A 15,345-nucleotide genomic window follows, 5' to 3' on the forward strand; every position below is an offset into this window, starting at 1 on the left:
CCGGAGCGCCAACCACCAGTAGCGGGTCGAGACATCCCCCTCCCTATTGGTCAAGTCGGAAGGCAGCCATTGCACCTCATTGTACGGGAAAGTCACGCTGCCTTCCACAGCTACGTGACACAAATTCTGCCAGGAGTAACAACAGATTTCCGGCAGGCTATGCATGAGTTCAGGGGTTACATGCAGATGCTACAAGGAGAGGCGCCCCCAGTCCGAGCCAATGACCAAGATGAATAGGCTGTGTCCCCCCCCCCATATACACATTGTTGTTCTTTTTTTCATTGTATTTTTAAAACTTTTCTTAATTTTTGTGCTCTTGGTTATTATTAATATTTTTCTTGCGATTTGTAAAGGTGCCACAACAAGCAAGTATTTAAAAAAAACCTTTGTGTGAATAAAAGTTAATAACAAATAAACACTCTGTAAACTAAATTAGTTATGATGTGATCAACGCTGTGTTTATTTACTATGCGTTTATGCCATTTAATAGCTTCATGACATGGAATCTTTTTCTGTAATAAAACAAAAACAAAATAAGAAAAAACAACAACGCCACCACCACCTCTTCCACCAAGTAGTTGTTACTTTATGTAGCCTACGTCAAAACACAAGTTTTCTACAGAATTGCGATGCTGTGTGCGACAACTTGATGCATTGCGATGAATTTACTATCGGGTTTGATTTCACTTCCAAATTATTTGGTGATAGTTGGGTTAAATCCTTTAAAAGCCTTAGCTCAACATGATTAATTGCTGTCAATGGACCAAATTCCATAGAGCTGCTTAAATAAAGTAAAAGGGTGTGAGTGCTTTGTTTGAAGATAAGATGGTAGAAAAGTTCCCTTATAAAAATGCTTGCAGAGGAGCTGTAGTTTTTGAGAGATTAGGAAAAAAAGTCCAACAAATAATTTGGTCTTGAAAACTATTTTAGCATGGACAACTTATTTTCGTGACATTGTCTTTTACTCATTTCTCGAAACTACAGCCCAAGTAAAGGTATGCTTTCTGCTTCAGTATCTTCAAACGGTGTAAGTTTAATGTAAATCTGTCGACATGGAAAATGTTTTTTTTGCAAAAAGTAACCAAATCCTTTAAGCACCAAAAAAGCTAAGCACAACAACATTATGATAACCATTACCATGTCACTTGCCCAATTTCCCATGCCACTGGTGCCCTGCTCATCATTGCTTAACATGGATTTTTAAGAAGTATTTTCTGCTTATTTCATAAGCAGAAAATACAGGTTCAATTTTCCATGCTTAGCAGTTTATGAGCAGGGCACCAGTGGCATGGGAATTTGGCTGGTAACATGGTTAGGCTATGTATCTTCACTTCACGTGACCTATTTTATACATAAAATGGCAAAACTGTGAAAGTCTAAGCTCAATCGGTCATCAAACTTTATACAAGAATAACGTAAACTTAAAATATGTTTGTCAGTGTTTTATAACATGAATGTTGTTCGCACGTATTTTGTTACCCAATGGAATTTCACCCCCTAAAATCCCACTTTGACCATCATTATACAACGTAAGTAAAGTGCAATGCAAATCTTATTCGATGTTGAGCAAACCTTTAAATGAAATCAATGAACATTTTCTGTTAATCTTAAATGTCGTTGGGCTAGGCATGCGCAAAGTTCAGCAACAATCGGCATCAGCCATCTTGGGTGTCTGTACACTCCCTTCACTGCTCGGTAGGTCTTGAAAAAACCCATGACATGCTCCACGTAAATCCGGCATTTAGAATGCTCCTGGTTGTACACATCCATGGAAACACGTTCATCAGCATCTGCCACATGTTGGATCTGATCCCTTCTGTATCGTGTCATAACCGGGTTCCTATTCGCATAGCCGTTATCCCCAAGAAGAACAGCTCCATCCGGAAAGTTTAAATCCTTGTCAGGACCAATGGAGGGCATCAGGTGGTACTGGCCAGCATCGTTCTGATGTCCAAGGAACCCACTCTGGACGTAGCGAATATTTCGTCTGTTGTCGATGATAACCTAAAAAATGAAATAGAATCAGAATATGTAAAATTATCACTAAAACCAATAAATAAATCAACCAATAAATGCCGATGGACGACGACGTTGGGATATGAGAAACTTTTGTTCCATAGAGTTATACATAACTCTAGGCTTTGTTTTTAGAAGGCAAAAAACAGTGGCGTTTACAAGATGGGGGAACATGCCCCCCCCCCCCTTCCCGGCACAGCCGAAACCAGGATGTATGCCCCGGTCCCTGCCATACGAAAGCTTGCATTGTTTGAGATCAGAAATTACCAGTTTACGTTACATTTTAAAACCTACACGTAATAAATAAATGTTTTTAATTTTTGGGGACCCGATACAAATATTGTGCCCGTAAAAAATGATTCACCACAATAACTTATTTCTCCCCCTTAAATTTTACCCAATACACATTGGTGCATAAAAAGGATTATGTATTTTTTGAGCACCCCTAAGTACAAGAATGTGCTTGAAATTTGACAGAGTGATTACAAATAAATTACTGAAACAAAACTTACCTGTGTGCTCATGCAATGATATCTTGAATACCCGCTGTAAAAGTCGTGCTGATTTTCTGCTTGAGGTCTCAAAATTTCATGAAGGGTGCCGTCGATGGCCCCCACTGCCCGGGGAAATGTAGGCCATTGCCCTCTCATGGCGTTCCATTCGTCACGACTTGGCCAAGAAATAAATGATTTAAAATAGTACCAAAGTAAAGTTGTGATTGAATAAATATCCCGCGTCACAGCTGCCTCGTCCATATTAAAAAGTGCAGACAGAACATCGTATGTAGGATACTGGCGAAGCCATATCAGGGCCATCAGAATTCTGTTGATGGGTTGGTGTGTGTGTCTTCTGCCTCTTCCCTGGTTGGTAATTAAAGGTTCCAAATCTCTGGAAATCGCCAGCAAAGACTCAGGTGTTTCTCCAGTCATTCTATAAAGTCTGGGCGGATCTCTCACCAGATCGCCGAAAAGATCTCTCGGGTTTGGTTGACCACCTCCTACCAAGTCGGGGAACAGAAGAGTGGGAAGCCTTGGGATCGGTGGGGGCAAGTCAACTATGCTTGACAGCAAGAACCCATGATACAAAGCAGCAAACGAATTCCAAAGAGAGGCAACCTCCTCACCTAACATGCCGTCAAATGGTGGAACAGGTATCATCAACAAAAAGTGATACGATAGAGAAATAAATGCCATAAAAGCTGCGAGCACGTCAGGCCTATCCATGATGAAAGACGAAAGTGTGTCTGAGATGAATGTACACCTCGAACAAAACATTTATAACCCCTATCGAACGTAATCAATTTAATAATTAATTACTGAAAAACAAAGTAAAAAAATATAATATGTTTTAACTATTATGTATTGTATTTTTTTCAACCAAGATAAGTTGGTTGTCAATTTGTAGCTTTTAAGTCTATCATGCAAATAAGCAGGGTGTGTCAAAACCATGCAACACAACCTATAGTACAGTCTTATGCGACTTTTCCCGAGCTAAATTCAACAGGTGCAAGTCCCTTTGGTTGTGCACTTAATGTAATGTACTCATAGAAAAAGGACCACAGAAGGAGTTCGAACTTCCCGGGCAGTAACAATTGAGATCGATGGGCCTATGTGCGCGAGGTACGTCGCCGCATTTTACCCTGGTAAACTACAGCTCATTTGAGGCATGGTACAATCGAGCATTTTCTGGATACATGCATTCCTCGAAAGAAAACGGCAAAGAAAGGGTATATGTATAGTGTTCACATTCAAATAAGATTGTGTTGATCTGTAATGATATTCAGGTCTGCTGTTCACATTCAAATAAGATTACGTTCATCTGTAATGATATTCAGGACTGCTGTTCACATTCAAATAAGATAACGTTCATCTGTAATGATATTCAGGACTGCTGTTCACATTCAAATAAGATTACGTTCATCTGTAATGATATTCAGGACTGCTGTTCACATTCAAATAAGATTACGTTCATCTGTAATGATATTCAGGACTGCTGTTCACATTCAAATAAGATTACGTTCATCTGTAATGATATTCAGGACTGCTGTTCACATTCAAATAAGATAACGTTCATCTGTAATGATATTCAGGTCTGCTGTTCACATTCAAATAAGATTACGTTCATCTGTAATGATATTCAGGTCTGCTGTTCACATTCAAATACGATTACGTTCATCTGTAATGATATTCAGGTCTGCTGTTCACATTCAAATAAGATTACGTTCATCTGTAATGATATTCAGGTCTGCTGTTCACATTCAAATAAGATAACGTTCATCTGTAATGATATTCAGGACTGCTGTTCACATTCAAATAAGATTACGTTCATCTGTTATGATATTCAGGACTGCTGTTCACATTCAAATACGATTACGTTCATCTGTAATGATATTCAGGTCTGCTGTTCACATTCAAATAAGATTACGTTCATCTGTAATGATATTCAGGACTGCTGTTCACATTCAAATAAGATAACGTTCATCTGTAATGATATTCAGGTGGTTTACTTTTATATAATTTTTTGATATTAATTTAATATTCGGTTTTAGGGTTCAATCCAATGTCCGAGTGAAATTTAACATTTTGTTTATGTTTACACGAATACCGCTAAAAAAGGACGCTGGGCTATCAGCTTTACTAATTCGAAATAATATTTAGAGGTTATTCGGCCAAAGTGACACCAAAAATGCGCCACCAAGCCCCTTCTTATACAAACACAAACACACGTTTATTTGCCAAAATATAGTTTAGGCGGGTTCTTAATCAATAAAAAAAATGTATTTCTCCCGCCCCCCCCCCTTTTTCCTCGAATACCAGTGGACAACTCCAGTGCTTAGCTATGTGCATTCACGTATATAAGAACTGTGATGCACATCTTTTCTCATAATGAATGCTAACACTATACACTGTTTAGTGAGCGATTGTCCGCTACCTGCGTACTTTACAGGGAGCAGACAATACGTGATTTTCCTGTATGGGGTCTACACATGCCTGCAGCTCCACTGCCTCTTCTAAAGAAAAAAACATGAATATTTATAGCGTTTAACAAAGACAACGGTCTGAGTAGGGTGGAGCCACTAGTATCGGGCTTGTGATTGGACAATGGCAAGATCTGTACGTGCAACGGTGCTTTGAACGTGTAAAACGAATGATCACTACTACAACAACGCCGAATACTTGATTATAGCGGACTACTACTCAAAGTACCCATTTATCAGGAAAATCAGTGGACGGTGCACAAGTGCCACAGTCATACGCCTCACGAAACAGATTTTCAGTGAACTAGGCATCCCCACGAAAGTAATCAGCGACAACGGCCCACACTACGACAGCCACGAATATCGCAAATTCGCTCGTGACTGGGGATTTGACCACGTGACATCAAGCCCCAGATATCCGCAAAGCAATGGTTTTATTGAAAGAGCCATCCAAACTGTCAAAGCTACATTGACAAAAGCCCAACAGTCCGACATGGACATAGATCTCGCTCTACTTTGCCTACGCACTACTCCGTTGGACAATGTTATTCCCTCACCAGCGGAACTACTACATGGACGCAAACTAAGAAGCAACCTTCCTATCAAAATTCGCAACACGATACCTCAAAAGGACGCAATCCATTAACGCCTCGTCGCTCGTCAGACTAGTCAGAAAGATAACCATGACAAGTATGGTGTACGTGCCCTACCCCCTCTCAGTGTAGGCCAGCATGTTAGCGTACAAGATCAACAGTCTGGCAATTGGTTACCTGCTGTCGTGAAAGACAAATGTCCAGAGCCCCGATCGTACATGATCGAAACACCAATCGGACATTCACTACGACGTAACAGGAGACAATTACGCCCACGGGACACAGAGAAGAAACAAGTCCGTTTCACCGACACACCACCAATTGAGCTTCCTCAACTAACACCTACTCCCAAACTGCAGGAAAACAAACTTTCCCATGGACAAAACAACTCGGAGAAACCAGACAGTAACTCTGATCAAACTTATCACACACGCACTGGTCGTGCTGTGACAAAGCCAAAACGGCTTATCGAATCCTAAAGAAGGAAAATCAGAACAGTGACGTTTCAAAAAGACATTGAAAAACTCAGTTATTACTATTGATGTTACCACTGCTATTTTGTTGACAAACAAAATTTGTTTACAAACAAAGTTACTGCTGTTGATGTTTATCATTTTAACAAAGTTACTGCTGTTGATGTTTATCACTTTTAATTGTTGTTGAACAAGTTGTTACAAACCGTTTTTATTGCATGTTGTAAAAAACTGGAGTCCACTTAAACCCCCAAACAACTCAAAAGTATGTTTACTGTTCTTGCACATATGTGACTAAATTTATATCATTGGATCTCGCACATTGAAGTATTTTGTAGCAGTGTTCCCAATTTTTATTGATTCCAATATGCCTAAATAGTCCTTCATTTAGCAAGCCATTTTAGTATATGAATTCCTCGAAAAAGGGAGGATGTGAAGGTACTACTTTATATACACACAGCGCATTAATATACTGTGACCTCAATACGTCACTAGGTCAATCCAGGTACTCGCTCTCCAGTAAACAGTAATCTTGTATATGGTATGAATCAGTCACGTCAATAATAAATCAGTACATTACTCCAGAATATATGTCTACCGATATAGTATTATTACAGAGTGAAGTCTAGATTTCGAGCCGTCCACGTAACTAAATCATACCGTGGCGGGCGCGCTTTGGCGATTCAACCGCGCGTGGTATACTATCCAGAATCAAGCACCATCGTCTTGGGCCAAGACTAGCTCTGTAGGAGCTCCATGCAACAACAACCACGGGTATTAAAACACCAAGACATGTATATGTAGCACACACACACACCCACACACATTGGCCATTTTTGCCATGCGTTATGATGCCACGCATCGCGCACATGCTGGAAATCTCTTATCAGCGTCTACGATCTTTGCTTATCACACAGCTTGTTATACAACATTCTTAGACAAAATACGCGCGGCAATTTTGTCCATACATACACAGTTCACAATGAAGTTTTACAGACTTAGCTCCATGGTTGGTGCTGACATCCAGCCATCCACATCTGAAGAATGACCAGTGTTACTATAATTATAAATGTAGTAAGTGACAGTCCACACGCGCAGATAGATACCACTTTCAATGCCGAAAACTGACCCCCCCCCCCCAATTCAAACTTTATTAATCCAATATTTTTTGTATATATAAATACAATTCAAAACCTATTATGGTGCTTACAAAATTATGATCCAGCAACCTATCAACAAAGAGCATCTGGGATGTGAAAATGGGATGAGCTTACCTTCGATAGCGACGCAACAGTGTGGTTGGCACTCAACTTATTGTGCCTGAAACGTAGAGCTCTAGTAGAGTACATCGAATTCTACCAGATAGATTCCAATTGGGGCGCTGACCTTTCCTGATTTTTAATTGGGTGTGTCCGACCATACCGACTGATAATTGTTCCTGTAATAAGCACTTTAGCGAGTTCTGTTCGTCAATTTTTGAAATCTTACCCGAATTCTGTTGATAATAATATTAAAGCCATTATACACTTTCGGTAAACAGTATTGTCCAAGTCCCACACTTCGTGTATCACAACTTATATATAAAATAACAATCCTGTGGAAATTTAGGCTCAATCGGACATCGGAGTCGGGAGAAAATAACGGAAAACCCACTCCTGTTTTCGCGCGTTTCGCCGTGTCATGACATGTGTTTATAACAAATCCGTAATTCTCGTTAACGAGAATTTATATTGTTTTACCGTTTTCTACAAAAAGTAAAGCATTTCATGGACTAATATTTCAAGAGAAGTCTTTCACCATTACCTTCTGTAAACCCTGTAAATTATTTGTAAATCTGTGAACTTTTTTTTTTTGTCTGTACCGAAAAAAGGGTCCAATGGCTTTAAAAGGTATGACCACTCAAACGGTGAGAAAATTGGGAACTACAAAAACGGTAGCCTAGGCCTCAATCGATAACAATAGGCCCTACATGTTTTTAATTTAATTATAACAGAACAATGGAAATGAGTTTTGCATGCTTCCGATTATTTTCTGAGTTTTAAAGGACAGGTAAACGTTGATGAGCACGCGAGTGCGGCCGGCAGATTCAAACATGAGATTTCTGGACAGTTTTTTTTTTTTCACATGGAATCAAGACTCCTTTAGAATGCATAGAAAAGCACCACTGTTGATTTGTTATGTACATGTAGTACTTATTATGTTTTTTTTTTTTTTTTTTTTTTTTTTTTTTAAGCTGCCTGCGCATTCATCCAAATCAGATTTCCTTGTTGTATCAACGAAAATAGAAAAAAACATACGAGTTTCAACTGCTACTCTGTCATTTACTAGTTAAAAATTAAATAAGATAGGCTAGGGAAACAAGTCTAGTACTAGTTGTAATGAATACCATTTTAAATAGTATTATTATAGTGTATTAATATAATTATATTTTGGTATTATCATGATATTCAATTTTCATAATAGTTATTATTTTATTAAAAATTGTTTATTTACAGGCAAATTGAAGAAGAATTGATCGAACACCATGTCAATGGCCACATTAATTTTGTTTGGATCAGCTTATAGTTAATTGTTATATACTTATAGGTTCAATAGTTGAAAATCACTTGACCACGTGATGAAAATCACTTGACCACGTGATGGCGTTTCTCGAGTCGGTCCATAATAATGTACAATAAACATGTACTGTGTATAAGTATGTACATCATGTACATGTATGTTCAGTGCGTGGTTAACGGCTGTGTGTGGTTAACGGTTGTGCGTTTATATGCGATGCATGCGACGTACTTATAAAGTTATAGTTTAAAATCGGTGGAGGAAGAAATGTTGTGATCATCGGCGCAAAAATCACCAGCTTATTGCTGGTTGCCCCGGGCTATCCTGCTGGTTTTGTGTTTGTGATCGAGCCCTACGCCACGTGCCGGTGGTGGACTAATTAGCAACGGAGTTGGATTTAATCTTGTATATTAACATGCGAATGCGATGCATGCAGATATTTCTCGAGGCTGACATTGACGGCGACAGCGCCATGGCGCAGCCTGACCCAGCATGACCAGTGTGGCTGGTGGGAGGTAGGTACACTAGTACTAGTAGTAGCGTACAGGCCGCCTGTCATGCCTGTAATACTAATAATAGTGTCAGTGTGGGACCAAGGATGGAGGAATTCCTCCATGGTTGGACAGAGCAGAGTCAGTGTTCCTTGCATTTCACTTTTTCGTTTGGTAGAACTAGATAAGATAGGCCTACTTTATTTACTTATTAATAATTAATTATAATAATTGTAATATTAATTATTATAACACCCCTTCCTTTGATTCTATCTGTTGATTGGCCGAGAGCGTGTCACATCATGTTGTGTATTTTTACGTACTCTTGTACATGTTCACCGACCAAAGTAACTACTCAATGGACTATTCAACGACAGCCTAGCAACCGATGTACTAGTGCATGGATACCCTGGTACCCAGACTACATTTGACTACCATTGATTTAAACGAGCTGCTTGACAACCTAATGTACAACATAATGTGCATTTTAAATACGATTTAGAGAACGAACGTAACAGCACTAGTCTGGTACTCTCTTATTTTGTCAAAACTTGGTGTTTCAACGTAAGATTTTACAGTTCTTGTTTGACGATTGATTGTGCGCGACGTATGTAAAGTTTTTTGACGATTCTACCAGGAAAATGGAGGACAATGAGGCCCGTCCGCGATTTGTTTTACTTACTGAAGATGAATTACGAGATTTTATAGACTCAGCAGATTCAAAGAAAGAATTGTTCAACAGTACTGTTCTGTACGCAACACAACGTTGGCGATAGTGGATCACATGAATAAAGGTGTTGTGTGAATTAATTTTTATTAAGATATACAGATAGAATCAAAGCAAGGGGTGTTATAAAACAAACAATTATTTACTGCTTTGTCTGCTTTGACTGCTCTCGGTGATCCCCGGAGCAGCCTATCTTCCCTCATCGGCTGCTCCGGGGATCACCTCGAGTGACTAGTTTTACTATGCCACTCAACGCAGTCAATATTTGTATACTACGGCCTGACGGCCTACTGTAGTGTAGTAGATAAACAGGAAAATTGTTCACAATCTAAAACTGAATGATCTTTTTTGAAATCAACTGTTAATTGTGTGTTGATTCTTAAAAGTTTTGGTTTTACGTTGAGAGAGTTAGTTAGTTTATTTTAATATTGAATATTCAGGACCTAGTATTTGATTGTTGGCATAATAATGCACTAGTAATTTATACCAAAAATTCATCATTTTACTGTGTGAGCATAATTAAACCCATGACAAAAAACATTATTCTTAGGATGATTAAGCCTGAAAAAAATACAGACCGTGACTCCCGTGAGTAAACTGCAAAGTTTCTGTCACCAGTGGAGCTTTCACAGTCTCACATGGTATTAAGGCATGTAAGGAGAATCGAAGCTGGGGTTCGAAAACATGATGAGGGACGATAAAAAATGACCCTACAATACTACTAATTAAGTACAGAGGTTGAGGTCAAACAAACTAATGAGATGGGAAATCACAATCTTGCAGTGGAGTTAGAACATTGTTTTTAATTCTTCTGCCATGATGAAATTATCAGAGACACTATGTTTTACTTTAATAGTCAACACAAACCTCAGTATGATAATGATATAGGTTTTTTGACCCCATTTAAAGGCAGTAGACTCTGTTGGTAATTACTCAAAATAATTATTAGCAGAAAAACCTCACTTGGTGACGAGTAATGGGGAGAGGTTGATAGTATAAAACATTGTGAGAAACGGCTCCCTCTGAAGTAACGTAATTTTAGAGAAAGAAGTAGTCTTCCATGAATTTGATTTCAAGACCTCAGATTTATATTATTTGACGTCTCGAAATCAAGTTTCTGAATACACACAACTTCGTGTAACAAGGGTGTTTTTTCTTTCATTGTCTCGCAACTTCGGCGACCAATTGAGCTCAAATTTACACAGGTTTGTTATTTTATTAGGCATCTGTTCAAAAACATACACCAAGTGAGAAGACTGGTCTTTGATTAATACTAATTAGTTTCCAGTGTCATTAATATTCCTTCACAAAGTGAATGGTTTTTACATGCAAAATTGGGCAAGTCAAAGATATATGTTATATATATATTTTTTTAGGAAGGAGCGTAGGGGGAGTACCATACAGGAGCAAGGAGACAGCAGTATGGACCTGTCTGTCATCATATTCGATGGTATGGATCAGGCAAAAATAGATGTCCCACATTAATTCACTAAGAGTGATAAAGCTTCGTGCAATTTTGTCAAAATTGCATGTCCACCTGATGACAGGTAAGGGAGTTCACTAATTATATAATTATGGGGTCTTTTTACATGCACACCATGTTTTGTTATGTGGCTGTAAGAATTATCAAAGTGTACCATGTATTTACACTTCTCAATACAGGTGTTACAACTTAGAAATTAGAAACAGCCACATGCCTTAGTCAGTTTGCCAAGTGCTACTTGAAGAAAAAGGTTCAGGGTTTTTGGTTTAAATCCCATCCCAGCTGAGTGTGTCCACTCCTTTTTTTCACCTAAGGCCACATACAAAAAAAATTGTTGATACATGTAGTCACTTTTTTCTTGAGGATGGGGGAGGGGGGAGGAAGGGAGGTTGAAGAAAAAAATTCTAATTAAGTTTTGTTAACATGCCAAATATGAAATCAAGAATAAAGAAATCATCACAATCACTATAAAACAGGGTTTGTGTGTTTTTGATGTTTTCAATAGTTTTGTCAAACAAATTTAACTCCTAGATGACATTTTTTGTAATATTTTTCAAACAACTAAACACTGTGTAGCCCAAGTAAATATTTGAAGAATTGTTCTTACTTTGCCAACATGAATAAAAACTTTCGTAAAACATCTTTTGAAACCTGTACATTTTGAAAAAAGGCTGGGTTTTTTTATGGTGAAAAAAAACAAAATTGGGGTCGGGGAGTTTTGATCGCTCGGGCGGGATGATCAACAATTTTTTTTATGTGGCCTAAGCATGGCAAGCTGCTGTATGCCAAGTAGATTAAAAAATGCAATTTATGTTATATTTGTGATGGTATGTCTTTGGTTTTGTTTACAAACATAACTTAAATTTACAAGCCTGTAAGTAATGTTTTTCAATCTTCACTTTTCATACATAAAGGTGTTCTAGTAGTAGACGCACAGCAGTGCCAGGAGGGAAATTGGACTTCATGTATTGGACACATAACATAACATTGACTTGTCTGCTGATCACCCTCAGCAGCTGCAATGATAAGCTTGAAGGCGTTTTCTACTCCTGCCATCTTTACATTGTTTTTGTGAGAACAAAAACACATCTGCTAGCTTTTGTTTGCTCTCCTCATCGGGATTGACACCTTTGAGGAGGTTACAACTTAGGAGGTTAGTTTTTAATTTCTACCTCCATGGTTACACAGATAGAGGTTTTAAATGTAACGTTTTCCTTATTCAAATAAATTATTCCTTGTGAGATGGGATGAGGCGGTAAACAATAATGTTCCCCCCATTTTTAGATCATGCTGTTACTGTTAAACCGACTGTGCTTTAAATATTACTAATGCTGCTAACCGGGTCGACAGTCAATCCTGACACTTTATACTTAATTTGGAGTACAGTATTATGCAGCAGCACCAAAAAGATACACTCTGAAAGAGCTTCTAAAAATGCACTTTTTAAAAAGTCATTCACCCCTTGTTAGTGCTGGTTACCCATGTTTAGTCCAGAGGTGCTTGGCTTGAGTCCTAGTTTGCTTAAAGTTTAATTGCTAAAAGTTTACAGAAGTTTCGTATTATGCCAGTCAGATTCCCCTTTGTCAACTTTCAGTACCAAGGGGAGCTAATAAAGACTGGTCACCCCCAAACCGTGTTATATATATTTTTTACTATACCTGATACATATATAAAATTTTTGTGTGGAGAAGACATCTTTACTGCCAACAATATTCTCTAGTTCCGCAATCGTAAAGCACATGACAAGTAGACTGTCACATGCGTACTAACCATGTGCATGAATACTCGCATGCGCACTTGAGTAACAATAAATTAATGGCATGCTGTCTGATTCAATCTGTACTGAGTCCCTATTCAATCAAACAAAAGCTGTGGAAATGTTACTTCATTTCAAGTACAAAATTGGTTTTCTTTTATTCACAGTGACTTATGGGGAGTTTTGAAGCCACAGCCACCTCAGTGGTTTAAGTTGTCTAAGGTGGATGTGGGTGACCTTACCAGGAGCCACAGCTAAAGCACAAAGTCACCAACTCAGTTAAAGACTACTCCAAGGGACTGCGCTACTTAAAGGTTTGAAACTTGCTGTCTTATATCCATGTCAAAGTTCGCACAAACTAAAGAAGAAACAAGTACAATTGCACAAAGTTATCTCCTTTCCTGTTTTGTTCAAACTGATTAACTATCATACAACAATTGTTTTTTTAGCAGTTAAGATGATGTGTGTGTAGGTTGCTGTCCTTAGACTATAGACATGGGTTTGCCCTGTTATACAACAGCAGCACAGGGGTGAGCTGAATGTTGAATGCTTGGACCATCCATGCTAAGCAGATATGAAACAGCATCACAACGGAGCGGGGGGAGGGAGGGTCTCTAATTGGCTTACAAATATTCACTATTACATCGAGTACAACCGTCTCTGATGGATTTGCTTTCTCACTATTACCTCAAGTACAGTATTGATGCAAAGTACATACAGTGGCAAAAGTTTTTAATTCTTATAGAGTTTTGATATAAAGTGTGTACTTGAGTAAGTTTCTTTTAACTATACTGTCTGATAGTTGTTACTTCTTATTCGTTGTATAAAACCAAGGTTTCACAAGAGGTTAGTTCTTGGCCACTTCAGCAGCTGAAAGGATTGGCATGTCCCAGAGAAACAGCAGTGGAGCCTGTCCAAGGAGACAACCAAATGCAAAATGATCAAGGATAATGTTGCTTTTGCTGTGAATTGTCTACCTGTGAGTATTGTATAATTGTTTTTATAGAGAAGTTTGGTGAAAGAATTGTAAAACTGTTATACCTAATCTACAATGGCAGAAAAAAGGCCAGCAACAGTCAAACTGAATCAATTATTAAATAAAGTAAAGGAAAAGGAAAAAATTATTAACACCAGGTTATCATCGTCCATATCTGAAACTATGAAGTAAGTTACAAAGTACAGAAAAATACTAACCTAAAAACCACTGCTATTACCAAAAAAGCTTCCCTCAATTATTTACTTGAAAAGCATCACAATCTTTAACTCAACATTATTTCCTAATGCGTTTCTAAATTTAGGTATGTATTGGTGACCATGGGAAGCAAGAGGTCTCAGTAGCAACCAGCAGGCTTAAGATTGCAGTATTGACCTTGTTGCAGTTCATCTGGAAGAAAGCAAGGGCAGAGCGGACATTGCCACTTTAAGGGAGAAGAATGAGTCAACTGTTCAGGTGCATTGGAGGAAAGATCATCGCTTTACGAGTGGAGAACAAGGAACACCGGTACTGGCAGGAATGCTAAATCATATACAGAAAAATATATTGATTGCTTTTTATTGATATCTGAAACAAAAAGTCGCATCTTAATAAAGTGATCCCCTGGCTGTGTGATCCCTAGCTACACGGCAGTTAACAGTTGTATGGCTTTTGACTGGCACCCCGTACAAACATACTTAAAAAATTGGGAGAACGCCAAGATAGCTCAGTTGGTAGAGCACTGGCACATAAATCCGAAGGTTGTTGGTTTGAATCCCACTGTAGTCAGTTCACTGTTCAACTCCAAAAATATAAATAAATTATAGAATGGATTTATGTTTTAAAAGTAGGAAAGGCACTTTAAGAGCTGAAACGCAGATATTTGATATAATTAACCACTTTTAGACAAGTAATTTTTCCAGTTCCTTTTCAGACAGAGATACAATTTGTGACCTTTGTTGACCTTTGTTGCTTTAAAGTAAAGTTTAGCATACAGGTAGGTTGAGTAAGGGATGCCAGTTTGCCTGTATGATGACCTTGGAAATTGCAGCATAGACAAGCCCCTTAGGGGATGCCAATTTATGTCCCCTACCTTTGCTTTCTGATGTATAATGTATCATGGGGTTGGTTGGGTAAGGGACGCCAATTTATGTCCCCTACCTTTCCTCTCTGATGTATAGTGTAACATAGGGGTTGGTTGAGTAAGGGACGCCAATTTATGTCCCCTACCATTGCCTTCTGATGTATAGTGTAACATAGGGGTTGGTTGAGTAAGGGACGCCAATTTATGTCCCCTACC

General features: G+C 38.4%; 1 long non-coding RNA gene and 1 pseudogene across 1 annotated transcript; one reads left to right on the forward strand and one right to left on the reverse strand.

The window, feature by feature from the left end:
* The window catches only part of LOC139950948 (alkaline phosphatase, tissue-nonspecific isozyme-like), a 110,087-nt pseudogene that overhangs the window by 63,593 nt on the left and 31,149 nt on the right, over window positions 1-15,345 (reverse strand).
* On the forward strand, window positions 11,307-14,036 carry LOC139950311 (uncharacterized). The gene is made up of 4 exons (XR_011787643.1): window positions 11,307-11,380; window positions 12,231-12,469; window positions 13,240-13,386; window positions 13,907-14,036. It is a non-coding gene; the product is annotated as an uncharacterized lncRNA (long non-coding RNA).

The sequence above is a fragment of the Asterias amurensis genome, chromosome 18 (assembly GCF_032118995.1).
Source record: "Asterias amurensis chromosome 18, ASM3211899v1".
In the NCBI taxonomy this organism is placed as follows: Eukaryota; Metazoa; Echinodermata; class Asteroidea; order Forcipulatida; family Asteriidae; genus Asterias; species Asterias amurensis.